Below are 17,557 nucleotides of genomic sequence, written 5' to 3'. Positions count from 1 at the left end.
TGTCATTTTGGATGTACCTGTATCGTATCCTTGCTGTGGGTCGGCAGACCTTGAGAGGTGGTGAGGCCACATTTCCTATCTGACTGGTATTCCCCGTGGATATGTCCCCATCGCTCTCCCTGGCTGGCAGCTGCCACTGCTGAGTTGTGTAGCCCAAAGGTGTTAATATAAGCTGTGATGGGTGCAGAACTTGGTGGGACAGGTTGTGGTGCTGGTACAGCTGCAGTCACGTGGCTGGCTTGCTTTAACTCTTCTGCTCAGTCTGCTTTGTGCTAGATATGGGAGTAGGAAGTCTTGACTTTTGAAATGATGAGCCGTATATCCCGTTGGCTTGCCAGGATATGCCCTATTTCTTGTTTCCAGCTGTGGTTTTGGGTGGGTTTTTTGTTCAGCCTGAGATCCTATTCACAGCAGCTGCTTTGAGGGTTGTTTGCATTCAGCTGTCTGCTTGTCCTGTGTGGTTAATGTTTGATACTACTTTTGTAGAACAGTGATTACTTCCAAGCATAAGCGCTCCTTATCAAAAACAAACATAACCACAAGCACGCAAGTCTGGTTACGGTTTTTATCCCTTGCATTGCTCCATCCCATACCTACTTCCAAAAGAGCTTCTTATGAAATACGACGATTGCTCTGTTAAGTGAGCTTTCCTTGCTCTTCTCTCTATTGTATCGAAGTTATGGGAGATAGTTTCTCTTGACGCTTTTGAGTAATAGTCTTTTGAGGAAAGCCACAATGCTCTAAGTAAAATACAGAATCTAAATTGATTGTTTGTCTTTATTTGTGCTTGGTTAGGTGCTGATAACAAAACTGAAAAACAAAACCAAAACATATAGCCCTAGGGCTATCAGGTGTTTGTTTGCGTTAATACATGCATTAGATAATCTTCCTCTGTATGTCTCTTGTCTTAGAATATAGGATCTTTGGGAAGTACAGCAATTAGTAGAAACAGAGCTATCAAATAGTACGTATCCCAGCACTGTTTTGGAGGATTCTTATAACCACTGCAATAGAAATATATTATAAAAAAAAAAAAAACAGGGGGACGCACACACGGATGGACAAACAAACAAAACCCCTGTGACCTCTTTAAGAAAGCTGTACTTGATGAAAGGCCTCTTGGTGCAGGCAAGTATGTACAAGCTTGTCTTACAGCGGGTTTAGAATGTAGCTTTTCAGTAAGGTCTGTATCTGATACTGTAATCAAAGAAAAGCTTAATTTAGAATATGGAAGTGATGTACAAGTGCAGATCTTATTATGGGGAGCAAATAAATGGGATATTAATGTAAGTTGCTTTAGATCCTGTAGGTTGCTGATGCTTAATGAAGGCACATCCTACTGTAAACTGTTCAGTACCCCTTTACTCAAGGGAAAATAGATGAAGCAGAAAGCTGTAGAAGGATCTTGTATAAGCAGAAATCTTGGCTTAAGATGTCCCACTGTGGCTGTGAATTTTTGCAATGACTGTGATGTCAGTGTACTGCTTTAGGCTTTCTTTAAACAATGTCAGGAGAAACTGACTGAGCCGCTATATACTGTATCATAAGGTATTCTATAGGTTAGGCAAACCCAGGCAAGGAAACAAGACTTTTTCATATCTCCCTAGAGTCTGTCAATGAAAGAGTGGTGAGGGAGAAATAGTACATCACTTTTATTTGATGTAATGACACCCTTTTTAAAAAATATAGTATAAAAATCTATTAAATATGCTTATTTTATCATTGTTTAACATTTTGGATCATTCTAGCTTTTGAAAGACTTGCCTGGTAACATATACATAGCCTTGTATTCTTACCTTTTCTAGTATAAATCCTTACAAATCATGTTAGTCATTCTTCCCAAGATGATTATTTAAAGGATTTTGAAGATCTGAATTGGTAAGAAACTTCCAGTAGCATAAATAGAAATTATTCTAAGCCTTTGAACATCCTGTGTGTTAACAGAAAAATATTTGTAATGTTATAGCAGGAATATACATTAATTTTAATAGTAATCTAGTCATATAAATAAATACCCAAGAAGAGTATCTCATGCCTTGAAGCCCACCAAATTCTAGGCTCTGCTCTTGGAGACTGGATTCCAAAGTGCTGCCTGTTATCAATAATTGGTTACTGAGTTTAAGTTTGGCAAAAAGAGTAGATGTTCTTGTTGTGGTGTGAATTGACAACTTTTATGGTGTACAAGCTTGGTTCTAGGTATTTATTTTTTGAAAAGTTTGTCTCATATTACCCTTTTTTCAAGAGCAAACAAGATTCTCCTGTTCGTTTTTCAGAGTGCATGTATGCATACTTTATCTGTTCTGGAGTCAGCCTGCAATTTTTGAGGGTTTTGTAATTACCGCTTTCTTAAATAATTTTCTTCTTTCTATTAGTGGTAAAAGAAAATTATTCTTCACTAGACACTAAATCTAGCTATACAAAAGATGCTGAGTGCATAATCTAATTGCCTGGAAACACAGTTTTCTAAGTTTTTGGTTTTCCTAGTTCATGCTTCTAAAAAAAGCTTGTAAATTTCTTAAGAGTTTTAACATCTAAGTTGGGTTGAGCTATGATTAAGTAAATTTCATGTTAATTTGTTGTTCATACAATTTAGAACAATGTTGGAATGGGATTAGGTGATGTAGTCCTCTAAAAATGCCTCAGCTTTTTCCAGGAGTCGCTATAACACAGATTCTTAATGATCTGCTAGGGAGTTATTTATAAGAATGAGATGCACAGCTTGACAGGCATATCATTGTACTGAGCACAAAAGTAACTTGCATTTGGCCTAATTTTAACAGATTGGCCTTCTATTTGCAACTTGGTCTCTCACCTGTGATATAAAGTATTTTTCTTTGAACTTTTACATCTCTAAGTGGGTTTTCTTGGCTTAAATTGTTGCTCAAAATCTAACTTTAAATGTAAGAAAAACCATATTAAATTAAATACCATTTATAAATGTCCATTTTTGTGACTATTATAAATAGTTAAGACAACCATCAATTACTACTGGTTATTTTCCAACTTACAGAATAACAATAAAATACATGGATATAAAAATTAGGGATATAATATAAGGCTTTATTTCACCCATTCAGTCTTGTCTATTTACCAAAGATCTTGCAAGTGCTTGCAATTCAACGCATGAGAGTGGCTTTCAAAATGGGATACTTAATCTCAAAAGCAAAAGGACCTTACTAAGATAAACTCCTTTTAACTTTTAAACTGGCTAGTCCGTGGATCTGATGTAGGTGATGTGTTGGTGTAATCTCGTGCCAAAATGTTTTCTAGAAATGCAGCTCATTATTTTGCCGTTGTTTTAAATATTCTTGTTTCGATTAAGTCTTTGAATTTGTAAGCTAAAAGAAGAGTGTCAGTGCTGAAGATGATAGCCTTGTAAAGGCCAAATTATTTAAAGTTTGGGGTTGCAACATTATGCCAGGCTTATGTGTCTCTTACCTTTCTAGGAAAGCAGAAAACAGATTCCAAAAAACTCACTTTATTAGCCTGGCCTATGTTTAGTGAAAGGATGCTTTCTATACCCAGAAAATGCAGAGAAGCTATGTGGCAAGATAACTGAAGGTGGTGGGAGAAACAGAAAATGCAGAACAGCAAGAAAAGCAACTAGCAGCTAATGCAAAGTGAGCTTGTGTGAGTTGTGGGGAACAGTCTTCTGCATCAGTTCAGTCTTAGTGAATCATATAATTCGCAGCATTCACTTACACTTAATATTTTGAAAATGCATATGTCTGACTAATTTAAATCCCCCATAAGCATGGAAAAATATTTTGCATGAACTGGCCTTTTATTTTAACTTGGTGAAGAATGCATTCAAAATATGTTTTCTCCTTAGCTTTGAAGAGTTATTTGGGCAGCCATGTGAGCGTTCAACAGGGGAAGAAGATTAATATGAGATACCAGCACTCTTAGCAAGCTAAGAATTCTAACTAGCTCCTGCGCCTTCTTAGAGCATGCACTTTTGTCTGCAGTTGACAGAGAAGTTCATAATATCCATCAGTGTCTCTTCAAGGTGAGTAGTAGCCTTAAATCATTATAGAAAAATTGTAATGCTTTTTTACCTTCAGGAGGCATCACTCTTTGGATCTGGAATACATGTTGAGGCTTGAATTGCTGAATTATGACCACAAAAATTATTAAATAAGCATGTTTCTGTTTTGTGGCCGCTGAAAGCAACTCATCCTTTATGATGCAAAAAGCTGTCATGACCAGTAGGACAAAGAGTACCATGTCCCAGGGGAAGCTGGCAGGTACATCCAGGTATAGCAGCACACTTGGGAATATGAGTTGTATTTGAATAGTTGGATGCAACCCAGCAAATTTCTGAAATGTGGGAGTATGGCAGGAACCTATTACTGAGGAGCTTGCAATTACAGGCTACACTAGGATTAGGTGAAAAAAATTCTGGTCTGTTTTTCTGCTGCAGCATTTTTGTTTCTTGGGTTCCCAGCAGTCCAGGTGGATGTTTATTGCAGGCCATTATGCTGGAACCATAAGGAAGGCAGATACTTGAAGAACTCCTGTTGCCTACCATAGATTCCTGTGGTGGAGGGGGAAAAAGGCTTTGACAATAAGACCCATATTTATGTTAGCTGTAGGGGGAAATCTGCCCAATAAAAGGGAACTGTGATAATAGAAAACAGCTGAGTGTAGGAATGTGAGATATAAGTTTAATCTATGATAGAACTCAATGGCAAAAATGCATAGGTACTTCTCTTCAAGGTAGAGAAGAACATTTATGAAAGTTTTCTGCCACTGTCTAAAGAAGGTGCTAATCCTGTGGTACCTGGGACAAGTTAATGAATGGTGTGAATATTGTAGTGTGTGGGAAGACCTGTGTGAGGAATAATCGCTAGTTGAATTGCAGGGTTGCTTATGGATTTACCTATGCTCAGTCCAAGCTCTTCCAAGAAGGTACAAGAGGGATATTGTGTGATTAACTACCTGCTTTTTTGCACAGGCAGGTCAGCGAGCAACAGATCTGAAATTAGATTCATTGCTTCATTTCTCCTTTAAGACTGCTAGGAAGATTGAAGATTAGTTCCAGAGAAATGTTGAGCAGAATGTGACAATCGCTGTTTTTCCTGGTGGTTTTGCCTCTTAATTTGTTTTGACAAGGTCATGCAAATGAAATGCTATATGTCAGTGTTCAGCACTTGAAGAATTCAGCCAGTTATTGAAATGACTAGAAGTGGAAGGTGTGGATTACAATAGGCAGTAGTAGATAGTCTGTATTAGTTTCACCTTGCACCAAAGCAAAATTCTGAAAGATTTCTTTACAGTATCATCTTTTTCTGGCAGTTGGTGGGTTTATCTGGCACTGGGGCTGTAAAGCAAGCGGTGACAGCAGGGCTTACTTCTCAGGGCTCCAGCTTGTGAGTGTCCATTTATTTGGGGTAGGGCTGTGAGATGTGATACGTGGCTGGGAACTAGGAGCTAGAAGTGGTTTATGGTTGAGACTTGGTAGTGTCAGCATACTACACTCAGCTCAAGAGGAGAATGAATGCTTTCCCCCAGAAATCTTTTGAGTCACTTAGGGATTGCAAAACATCCTGTGAGGAAGAACTGTGTGTATTTTGCAGATCAAAAAAAGTTGGAAGGTGGCTATATGTTGGGGATACGCAAGCAAGCTCATTTCTGGTGGCTTCTACATAGTATGTGTCCAGTGTGGGTATTCTTTCAACATGGCTCTTAAAGTATTTAGCAAAAGCGTTCTGTAAAAGGTGAGAAATGTTCCTGTGTAGCTCCTAGTGTCTGGCAATAATGCAAAAAAAAAACCCAAAAAACAGTAGTCTGGCTTTTTCTGGTCTCATGTTCCTTTCCTTTGGAGTGAGATTTGAGTCCCAGCATCAAAATGGAAGAAAGTTCAGGAGAGAATGGGACAAAAATATTCCTCTGTGGATTGGAATATATGAATAGGCTATTCTCAGTAGATTAATTCTGAGAAGTCTGCAGGCAAGTTTAACCATGTTTTCTTATACCTTCTTGCGTGTGTGTAACAATTTCCTCAGTGAAAAAGACAAGGGGGGGGGCGCGGGGGGGAGACCCTTTCTTCAAAGAACTGTTTTTATTATTTTTGACAGTATTGTTATACGGTAAAGTAGTGGAGACTTAGTGATGTTCTAATATAGTGTTGCAGTCTATGTTGTTGCTTAATTGATTTTTCACTTGGTTGCAGATGACTGCACAAGGGATGATTGTAGAAAGAAGCTATACCTGCAGTTTTACCACAGATGCAGAAAGAATGAGACGCCTTCCGACTATCACTGTTGCCGTCAGCAAGGAGCAAAAGTAGGTTTCTATTAAGATCTTTTCAGCTAATTCTGTTACAGAGATGGTAATTACATGGGTAAGTGTAACCCAGTTCAGAAATGTGACCCTGCAAATATGTAGATAATGTTTGAAGATCATGCCTATTTAATGTTTCAGGATCTCCTTAATACTTCTAGTTAGTCCTAAAATTTCTTAAGCATCTCCCAGTATGACAGCTGTGAGGGACCTGTCTAGGTTTTTAAAAAACAAACAAACAAAACTGACTTGAGAATTGTCTGATCTTAATCCAACCGTAATTTCCCTTTTCTGTTTTAAAGACCACCTTGCATTTGGTTGGATTTTTTTGTCTCTTAACCTAGATATACTAGAAGTAGTTTTGATTACTATTTTTGCCTGAATAAAAACCTCTGCAGGTTTTGATGTATGTCAGGTACCTTTCTAATCTGAAAGATTCCTTTCACAGTTGCCAACAGAAGGAAAAATGGAAGCTTGCTATATAAAAAGGACTTTCAAGTGCACAGAACTTTTTCGCCTAGTCTCTAGTTCTTAGTACTTGAAGTGAAACTAGAAGAACACTTTGAAAAAATGAATTCTTGGAGTAACATTCTTAAACAGAAGACAAACTTCTATCACAAGTGTGTCTACTCCTAGAAAAGAGTTAGTTTTCTTTATACTGCTGTTTAGCTTCTGGAGGTGAGCTGGGTCAACTTGAATACGGAGATCTTAACCACTCAAATGCACGTAATTCATTGCTCTGGTAAGAGGACTATCTAGAGAACTAGAAATCTAAACTGTTGCTGCTTTGATATTCTAACTATCATTTCTCTTCTTCCCCATAGCAAATACTTTGCTATCAAATTTGTTATTGGTATCACTGTCCTATGTATTTAATACACCTGAAATGTATAGGAAATTTAGACTATATATTCCGCCTTCACACATCTTCTAATAACAGAATCAAAAAAATTATTTCAAGCTGAGACAGTTGCTTTTCTTTGTATTGAAATCTGGTGCTGTAAATGCAGTATTTAATTCCCTTTCTCCTCACTGACCTCCATATTTGACATGTCCCTTTCTGATACTCATATGATTGGGAGTGCACCAGAGACTTTCTGTTTCAATTCATGGAGTTTTGCAGAAATGTAATGGTAATCCCTTCAAATGTGAACTGGAAATTCTCTGCCACCATCATGGTTTAATGGTCTATTGAAATGGTTAGTAGAGAGACTTGAAATCCAAGTAGGAAGAACTACGGCTGCTGCAGCTGGATTGGTTAACGTGCCTGAAATGCAAAGATCTTGTGGGGTAATCAGAGCAGGTTGTAAATTGACTTCTAATTTTTTGAAACTATTAAAAATAATTTAAGCTGACAAATCAATCAGTTTTCAGTTGGTTTAAGCCCAAACATGTTGCTTTAATATATAAATGAAACACTTTCAGAACTGTTTAAAAAAGTAGGTGTACTACAGTATATGAAAAGTCATAGTTCTTCATTGACTATCTACTGTCCCATTAGTGATTTCAGGATCAATGTTAGCTTTTTTTAATTGCTAAAGCAAATGGAGTGTTTGACTTTAATATCTATATTGCTATCAGTAAGAAAAGTTATCCTCCAAGTCTAAAAGACTAAAATCAAGAAATCAGTAAAATTCTTAGAGGATAGTGTTTAGCATCTCAGAACAGAACTTCTTAATTTTTATGCCTTCAATCATCATTATTTTTTCAAAAAACAGATTACTAACAATCACACTAATATCAGAGTAATGGTCTATTACAGACTACTCTTTTCAGTTGAATGTTTTCTGGTATACCAGGATGAAAAAAGAATCAAATGCTAAATATAAATAATACCAATAATTACTGTATTTCACACTCAAATCTAGCACTAAAACATGGTCAAGCAGGAATCGCTACCTAAACTTCCTTTTATATATATTACAGCTTCCTACTATGCTTGGACAAATTTCAAGTTTTTTTGTGTGGCTTAAAATAGAGAGCACAGTTACACTTTCTACAACATCAGGAAGTATCTGATTAATGGACACAGTTTTGTGGTTTTTTTCTACACCTCACAACACTGGACTTGATACTTGTGGCTTCTGGCACATACAAGATGGTAACAGCCCAGCAATGAGAAACAATGACACAAAATTTTATTTACATATAACCAACTTCTCTTCAGGGGAATATGCTAGTGTTACAGGCAATCAGTTAAAAGAACCTGGGCTTGTGGTGGAAATAATATACCTTACATAAGTCAGATCTCACACATGCTTTCCAAGAAGTTAAAAATTAGTTTTGTAATCTGGAACAGCTTTCAATTTCCTCTTGGGCTATTGTCATGCTTCATTATTCTATCAAGAGAAAGTTTAGCTTGTTTGAGAGATGTCACTTAAAATAGTCCCCATTCAGAACTGCAGTTTAAATGTCTTTCAATCCATTAAAATTTTAAATTCTGTTTCATTGCACTTCTGGGTAACAGAATTTGACCTAGTTAATATGAGACAGCTTTGAAATAGTTCACTGATTTTCTCATGATTCATAACACGTGGAGTGATTAAATGTCTGTCTGGGATTGCTGCTTAAATGGTATAAAATGCATGCAATACTGTTACATATAACTTCTTATCATTATTATTATATAGAAATTGCTTAATTAAAATTTCACTTTCTTGCACTGATTCTGTGTAAATGAATCAACGTCCTTAAAGTTTTTATCTGTATTTGTTAAGAACTTTTTATTGGAAGTATACAAATTTTGCATCTTTTCTTGGATCAAGAGCACAATAGTAAAAGTCAGTTTCTCTTGGAGGGAAAGTAACTGCCCTCGTTTGCACTTGAGTAAAAAATATTCTGAGATTAAGAACACAATAAAATCTGTACTAATACCGTTATTTTAGGTGTAGATGTTTGAAAGTCTTTCTATGAAACTGGGAATCTCTCTCAGTTCTGGCTTTAGATCATGAAAGGCCAATAATGTTTTGACAGTGGGAAGGAGAAATTACAACTTTTCATTTATATTTCAAATGAAGTTCACATACTGGTGCTGAATGAGAACTAACCTCTGCAGCTGCAGGACAGCTGTATCAGTACTGAACTGAAGGCTTTAAAAATCTTGCATAGTTACATGGCATAGACTTAACTAATAGAAAAATATAGCTATTATTGTAAATGTGTGAAGTAGATGAAAACACAAGCTTGCTAAAGCCAGCTATTGCTTCTCTGTAGTGCATCATAACATGCCCGTGGCTTTCATAGCTAAAGCTTTTAGGAATGTAGTTGCTGAGCATGAGCAACAGGAGTGTACCAGGGTTTCACGCAAGACTGCTGATCTGGTAGATGCCTGCTGAGTGCAGGAGCTGTGAGATGTAAGGTGTGCCTCTGGGCATCGGACACACTTCCGTTAAGTGTGGGCGAATACTTGGATTGGATGGAGTTGAACTCAGTGAGTGACTATGCAAGACCAGAGAAGATACGCTTGAAGGCATTAATATTTTTCTGACTGAAATACAACTTCAAGCATCTTTTTAAATCTGATAGAAATAAGCTTGTGTACGTTCCACATAAATAATCTGTAAATAAATGATAGGCACTAGAGATCAAAAGTTTGTGTAGAAAATGCCAGTCTGTGTATTAATGGGCACATATGTCCTGAAGCAGGGTGCATATATTTTTCACAGAACTAGACATGTTATAAGGACATATACACAAGTCTCCTAACGGGCAGTTGCTCTCTGCAAGTTGTGGTTGCAAGGTGAGTATTTGATTATCTTCTAATACTGATGAGTATTTAAGTTTTAGTAACACTGTACACATAAATGCATTTGAGGTAGTGATATCCATCAGTCCATTAAGCAGAATGCAACTTTTGATTTAACAGAATTCATAATATATTGTTGTATAAACTTTTTAATTAAATTCTAAAATCCAGCAGAACATCTCTGAAAGAAAATTAAAAAACCCCACCACAAATCTAAATTATAGACTTGGAATATCTGTGCCTTTTTGATCTTAAGAGCTACTCTACAGAAAATTCTTGGATTCCCTTGTGATAAGGGGATAGTGGGATTCTTGCAGGCTTCTACATATGCTCTTAATGTCTTTGGAAGAATTGCTTACCACTTCATTTAGACTAAGTCTTATTGAACAAACTGATCCTTCAACTTCAGTTGAAGACACGTCGTGAGGTTGTGAGGCCATGTACAAGCATTGTCACCCATACGTTAAGTAAACTTCCACGTCTTCCACTGCCAAGCAGGATCGCTGCCTTAGGCCAGTCACCCCTTCCTCAGGTTAAACCTTCACTTGGGTGATAAACCTTCACTTAGGTGACTGACTGTCAGGGGCTCTTCTTCTGATACTGTTTCAGTTCTGTATTTCAAAGTAATTAATTCTGTTTTCATGACTGGCTTGATCACTTCCCACAGTACATTTACTCATAAAAGTAGAACAAAACATAGTAGATACTATATGAGCTATAATCAAGTAGATGGGTGGGATGTGGAAAACCAAACTGGCAAATATTTGGTAGTGATGAAATAATAGACTGGAACTCAGCCATGCTATTTTCAGAGCAAACTTTATGTGAAAGAATAAGAGAGTAGGGGACTATATTATTCTTTATTTAAAAATGAATTTGTTCTAACATTATATTCTTACACTTTTATAAAGCTTATTTTTCATGTCCTTAGTCTGAAATCGGATTCACTTACTGTCCTTGCATCTGTTTGAAGTTGGTATGGATTGAGGTGAACACACCTGGCTATTTTAGGCTTTTTTTCCCTCTCCTGTTGTGAACTTTTCCCATTCTACAAAGGTTTCTTTTTTAGTTACCAAGTTGGTTGCAATTCTTTTGAGTTACTGAAGCTCATTGAAAACCAAAAGGACAGTAGAAACAGTGAGGGCGGTTCAGGTTTTAAATGTGAATATGCTTGGATGCATAGGATTGGAGTATGGTGCTTTGTTGTAAATTAAATATTGCTTTAATGATTGAAGTAAGTCGGCAAAAAATATTGTGCCATCTGCTTAATTGGCTTTCTTTTATTAAATGGTAGTGTAAAAAGAAACCACAGGTACACTCTTGACAGCTATTGATGTTAGTGCTGAGTCGGATTCCTTAGAATGAATACTAGGCGCACACTATCAAAACTAGTGACCTACCTTATGGTCATGATTAAATCCTCACTTAAAACCAGCCTCAGATGAAACCTAACATGTTTGTTATGACAAAATCACTCAGAAATAAAATACAGCTTTCACTTCCCATGCCAACTGTACTTCATCTGTTGGTTTGTGTTTTAACTTGTGTGTGCAGGTTAACGTTAGTATCAGGGGGAGTTTTACTTTGTAGTGTGTTCATGCTAAGATTAGTAACGCTGCAGGTCAGCATGCTCTGTTGTTAAATATGTACAGGGAGGTTATACTTGTAGCTCAGTGGTGGTACATCTTTTAAAGTGTTTTGAATGATAAAGGCTGTGGCATTTGGCGTAGCGTGTCACTGCTTTGTCTGCAGTGCTAGTTTGTCTACCTATTTTCAGGCAGGTAACTGGCATTTCTTAAGCCTAGTGAGTTTAGACCTGTACAGTTAACAAGTGTCCTGTGCAAACAAAAGCAGATTATGCAGTTTGTTTTTAAACAGTTGACAACAAAAAAAAACCAAAAAACGTTTCCAAACAGGACTGTCAGATGCAAAGGCTAATCTTCCACCTCTTGTTTTAGCACCTGCTAAAGGATTTGGACTTCTCGGATACTCTTAACATCAACCTGCAAAATGGCCACTGCCTGGAGGGACACCTGGCCTTTTGCCAATGCCAGGTGAGAGTGACAAAGCTCTGTAGTGGTTTGGCTTGACTGTGAATCGTTTCTAGTTAAAACCTTCACGATGCTGACAGCCATACATCTATTCTAACTGGAGAACTTTATTTCATTTAAATAATGAAAACAATGGTCATCTCCAAGCCAGTCTCAGCCTGAAGGATGCTGTTTCTAAATTGAGATAATTAGATACCGCTTTCTAAACATGCAAGTCCAGTGGGTTTCTTTAGCTTTGTCATAATAACCAGTGTACTTCCCACATAGATGCTTGTGTGGTTGTTACTGATGTCATCCAAGTAAAATGAAATGTTATTCACAGTAGAAATACTCTTATTATAAATCACATTATTGTATTTAGGATTTAAAAGAGGTAGAAAAAAACCCCAGATATTGCTGTAGATGTAATATAAAAATAATAATGCATATTTCCTGATTTCAGTATTTTTTTACTGGGAGAGAGGAAGGAGGCTCAGTTTTTAAGACAGCTGCAGAAACAAATGAAAGCTAAACTGTAAAAAAATAATTTTCTTACATCGCTACTTGAGTTTAAAGTTCTTAGTGTAAACTTTTCCATAGTGGGGGGGAAAAATAATTTTCTGGATGTCCATAATTCGCTGACAGTAGATCTGAAAAAGTAGATCACAACCAATTTAAACTAAGTACTTAATGACCCTAAGCAGACATGTGTCCTTGCTTGCAGAGTTGCAGACCTCAAGAGGAAATGCCTTCTGGCTTGTAGAAAGGTTGGCTAGCTTTTCTGTAGGGTTTTGCCTTTGGTTTTTTAGACATGTGTGGGATGGAGAAAGAAAAATGAGACACTGAACACTATTTTCTCTACTAATTTAAAAAGGGATTAGACCTATGCTTACTATCTTGCAGGTAACTGTTTCTGGTAGTTTAGCTACTGTGCCTGTCAGATCTGCTCTCGGTACTTGGAGGCTTCTTGGGGTTGGTCAATAATTTGGATGTGTTAGAACAGATGTTTTGCAGCAGCCACGATCACAAGGGGAGGGAGAGGAGGGAAGAGGCTTAGAGTCAGCTTGAGCTTCTACTCGGTGAAGGCCAGTGCTTAGAGAGGAGCAGACAAGTGATGCTGCATTGATTTGATTTGCAGCAGGGCAAGCTGATTGTTGCTTTGAGTATATTTTTTGGCCTCCTTAAGGAGTGAAGGTTTTTCTCCTTGGTAGGAGTCACAGTAATAGCCAAGTGTGATGGTTAAATGTTTGAGTAATTTGCCATCCCTGTATTTAATAGATATATAAAATACAATCTTAAAAAAATCTGCTGATGTGCTTCTCTAGTTGTGAAATGGAAGTGGCTTTTTTTACTGCTTGTTAGGCATGCAGTGCTGTGGGGTTATCTGAGAGAGCACAGTAGCTGTGAGCTGACATAATCTGGAAGGTGTTATCAGAACTATAAAAGATTATTACAGGAATTGTGTGGGGTTTTTTCAGAGTTCGTCCTCTTGGCATGGGTTGATTCTTTCAAGGTCATAAAGAGGAGGTAACTTTTCTCTGTGGTCATTGTAGACAGAATAAGTAATTGGTTTAATCTGTAACAAAGGTTACTTAAAAGTGAAGAAGCGTGTGACCAATTAATACTGAAACACATTGCCTGGACAGGAACAGGAATTGGTGAGACACACACCCGTCAGTGGTAAAATGGGTATACACAATTCCGCATTGATGTAGGATAGCACATGGCTTTTAATTTTAATGATGTTCTGCAGCACAATGTCAGCTGAAGGAGTATGGTAGCTTTGCAGTGGCCCCTTGCCTGAAACCTGATTCAGGTATGCAGGATACTTGAAAGGAATAGCATATTGGACTATTTTGCATTGAAGTGCAAAGTTAGATGTTAGGTTACCTGCTTGAGGAGATGGAACAATCAAAAGTTTATAGCAGGTTTAATAATACAGTAAAATGAAACATTGAGATGGCAATTAGCCTTTCACTTACGGAAGAGGGGAATTGATTTTTAGGTAAAGCATATGTGGGGGAGGGTGACGAGATACAGAAACTACAACTGTCTTATGGTATTTGTTGTGTTTTGTCACAGCTATTCATGTTAAACCAGTACAGCACCAATGAAGAGCTTAACTAAGACACTGCTGACACCATTGGCAATAGTGGAAGTCCTGTAACCACACATGCCTTTCCCCTTCTGTTGCGCTCCAGCCTGTGAGAACTTCTGAAAATTTTAAGAAGGCTTTTCTATTAAAACAAATGTTCATGAATGTCAGGGTTGTACCTTTGTAATACTAAATTAGAAGCTGCTTAAACAGTCACAAAATAAAGTTACCTGTTTTACACAGTTGTCACCAGTTTCACTTTGTTGAATTTCATCTGACTATTCAAGTTAGAAAGGGCAGGTCCCGTAGACCTAGCTTTCAGTGCATGTTGGATGGGATGGATGGAATTTCTCTAAACTCATGGAAGTTCCATCAGTTGTTTTTGCATTTTACCTTAGAGATGAAGGTGAAAGAACAGAATTTAGACTCAACTAGAATTGTTGGTGTTACTTACCTAATAACGGACAGCTTTGAAACAGTTTTATATAGATCTCTTGAATATAAAATTTGCTTGGGATTCTGTATTTTCAAATGTGTTCACTTCCTTTATGACTTGAAGTGAAAAAATTAAGGAAATATTGAAATAATTGTAGTTTAAAAAGCAGTCAAGTAGACTAATGTGAAAAACCACCTTAATACAGTTACATACAAGCCAGTCGAATACCGGATTTAAAAATTATATAACAGCCATACTACTGAAATATCAAGTATACTTGTATTTAATAAATACAAAAATAAATGGTAGGTGTGCCGCAAAAATACCTGATATCAAGGTTAAATTATTGCTTATAGAGTGAACATAAAGAAACAATGCCAGAAACGCTGATCCAACACTGATCTTGAAATTTTATGTAGATTTTTCCACCTTCTGAAAGAGACAATTACTTTCATAGAGGAAGTAGTTTACATGCCTATGAAACACACATTAAATTACTGAGAGTAAATTCTGTAATGCATTAAATAGATCATAGGTACTACCTGTAACCATAATAAGCGCAGTACTATTTCAGAAAATGAGTCAAATTTTTAAACAATTGCAATGTCTTTAGAGATGGGAAGTCATTCTTATTTTTTACATTTCTGGTATGTATGACAGCTGCTTTTCATAATTGTTGGGGGAAAATTTTGCTGGTAGTGAATAGTGAAGTACTGAATAATATGTGTGCTCATCAGTATATCAGAGTAATTAAATCATGTTCTTTTTGCAAGACAGGCTGTCCAATGCTTTCACTATGGATTATGTAGTGGAGCACTTTGTGGTCTAGGTGGTTACACAGAGACTTCAGCATTATGTTTTTCTGATACTGCTTGCTTAATTTGCTCTGTCATAACTTATGTTGTCAGATGTGTTTTAATTATTGAATTTGTTCATTCTATAAATTAAATCAACTCATAAATTTAATTTTGTCAAGAAACAATACCAACTATAGACCTTAATTGAGCAAAATTTCCCTGCAGTGCAAACTGTGGAAAATAGTCCCGTGCTTCAGAACTAAGTAATGTCTTTCTGCAAGACCTACAAACTTATTTTTATCCTGCAGCTTTTTTCCAGCTTTTTTCATTCATTTAATGCATTAGCTAAAACCATTAGGAACCGTCAGCCCAATAACTTACTATTTTTCAAGACTGCCCCTAATACCTGGTTTTTAAAAATGTATATATGAGTTTTGTGGTGATAGTCTAATGGCAGTGCCCTCTTGGGATAGCTAACTAATCCTCAGAATGATTGCAGCCCACCCAACTCCTACCTATGCATTTATTTGTCTGTTGATACTACAATGTCTGAGGGTTGTGCACACTTACAAATTACCCTGCCGGTGTCCATGTGAGAGAGGAGATTGCATAGGCTTTCCCAGGGGAACCTGGAAGCTTCTTTCGAGCCTGGAATTGAACTAATTCTCTTGAGCCCCGCAGTAGGTCCTTAATCACAAAATCATTCCCCACTTCCCCCAAAGGGATTAAATGTAATAACTTGTATCATTTAAGGGTTTTTCTTTTTTAACACTTGAGGTTGAGGGTTTGAGGTGAACTTTGCTAACAAATTACCTGTCATGGTGTAAAAATCTCTCTATTGAAAGGCAGGGAGCGGGAAGCTGTGGTGCTGCTCTGGCATGTGCAGGGATGGATCAGGTCCTGCTGGCCCCGCAGTGGGTTCCAGACCAGACCAGGGAGCTGGCGCTTTGTGTTGTGAGAAGGTACTAAAACTAAATAACCTAAGGGAAGGAAGAGTGAATGTGAACAGAAATAAGACATGTAAAAAAAGTGAAAAGGGGTGTTTTGTTGCCGTTTAGAGGAGTCAGCTTGAGTCTCTGACTTCACCTGTGAAAAGGATATTGAGGGGGGCTAACCAAGGCCGAGCCAGTTTACACCTGCATTACAACAGTGGGGCATTTCTGTGCATGTTTACTTTTCAAGGCAATTAAGTTTAAGGTGGTAGCCTTACTGCTGTGAAATTAGAGAAAAATAAAACCCAAAAGTTCTAAACTCAGCACGCTTGTGCACAAAGTAAGTAATGTTTGAAACATCATTTAAATACAGCACAAAACCCCCAAATCAACCTGAAACAAACAACAAAACCAAAAAGCCCCTGAAACACAACCCCCAGACCCAAGCTAAATGAATTGTGAACTTTGAATTTGCTTCCCTGAGAAAACCTCTGAGCAGCTGAGAGTAGTTTAGATACTTTTTTTTTTCCATTGACCCTCTGGTCTTAAACTGTATTACAGACAAACAAAACCGTTTGTTTCTCCTTCAGTGAGGTGCTTGGGTGGGGTATGTTCAATTTTAAATCTGTTAAGAAGGCTGATGGCCCTTAAATATTCACGGTACTGGCGTGTGTGCAAGAAGAGTGATATGCAGAACCATATAGGTGAGTAAAGAAAAAAAGTAAGGCAAACTGGAACTTGGACAGGTAAATATTTAACCTGGCTGGCAGCGCTTCCCTGAAGGAGCAAGCAGCAGGTCGCTGCGGCACGGCTGGGGGCAGGCGCCGCCTCGGGCCTGGCAGGGCGCACACTCTCACACAAACACAGTCAGGCTGCTGGTTGTGAGAAGCAAATAGATCAAATTCCTGTTTACCTGTGTTCACTGCTCATTTTTTAGTTGCCTGTGAGTTTCTGGAGGTGTCTCTGCTCTCCTCAGAGCTATGGGCTGCGTGTGGCCTGCAGGCCTGTGTGAAACAGCCAGCTTGCTGAGGACAGGGGTGGAGGAGACAAACTTCAGCTGTCTGTCTCCTGGTCTTCAAAACTTCATGTTACACCTGAGGATGGGAATAAATACAAAGTGTGGCCACATCAGAGGCCTGCAGGAGGTGTGTTGTGGACACCGAATCACTCTCAACGCATCCTTTGATCAATCTGCTGTTTATCTTCCGAACTGTGTAGCTGCACTGTAGTCACTCAA

At 37.7% G+C, this 17,557-nt stretch overlaps 1 long non-coding RNA gene across 1 annotated transcript; it reads left to right on the top strand.

Annotated features, from left to right (window-relative positions):
• The first annotated feature begins 1,048 nt into the window (after positions 1-1,048).
• On the top strand, positions 1,049-17,218 carry LOC121097843. The gene is made up of 3 exons (XR_005831102.1): positions 1,049-1,132; positions 3,349-3,351; positions 17,207-17,218. It is a non-coding gene; the product is annotated as an uncharacterized LOC121097843 (long non-coding RNA).
• The last annotated feature ends 339 nt before the right edge of the window (positions 17,219-17,557 follow it).

The sequence above is a fragment of the Falco naumanni genome, chromosome 15 (assembly GCF_017639655.2).
Source record: "Falco naumanni isolate bFalNau1 chromosome 15, bFalNau1.pat, whole genome shotgun sequence".
Taxonomy (NCBI): domain Eukaryota; kingdom Metazoa; phylum Chordata; class Aves; order Falconiformes; family Falconidae; genus Falco; species Falco naumanni.
The sequence above is the reverse complement of the archived record's forward strand: the minus strand, read 5'-3'. Positions and strand labels throughout refer to the sequence as shown.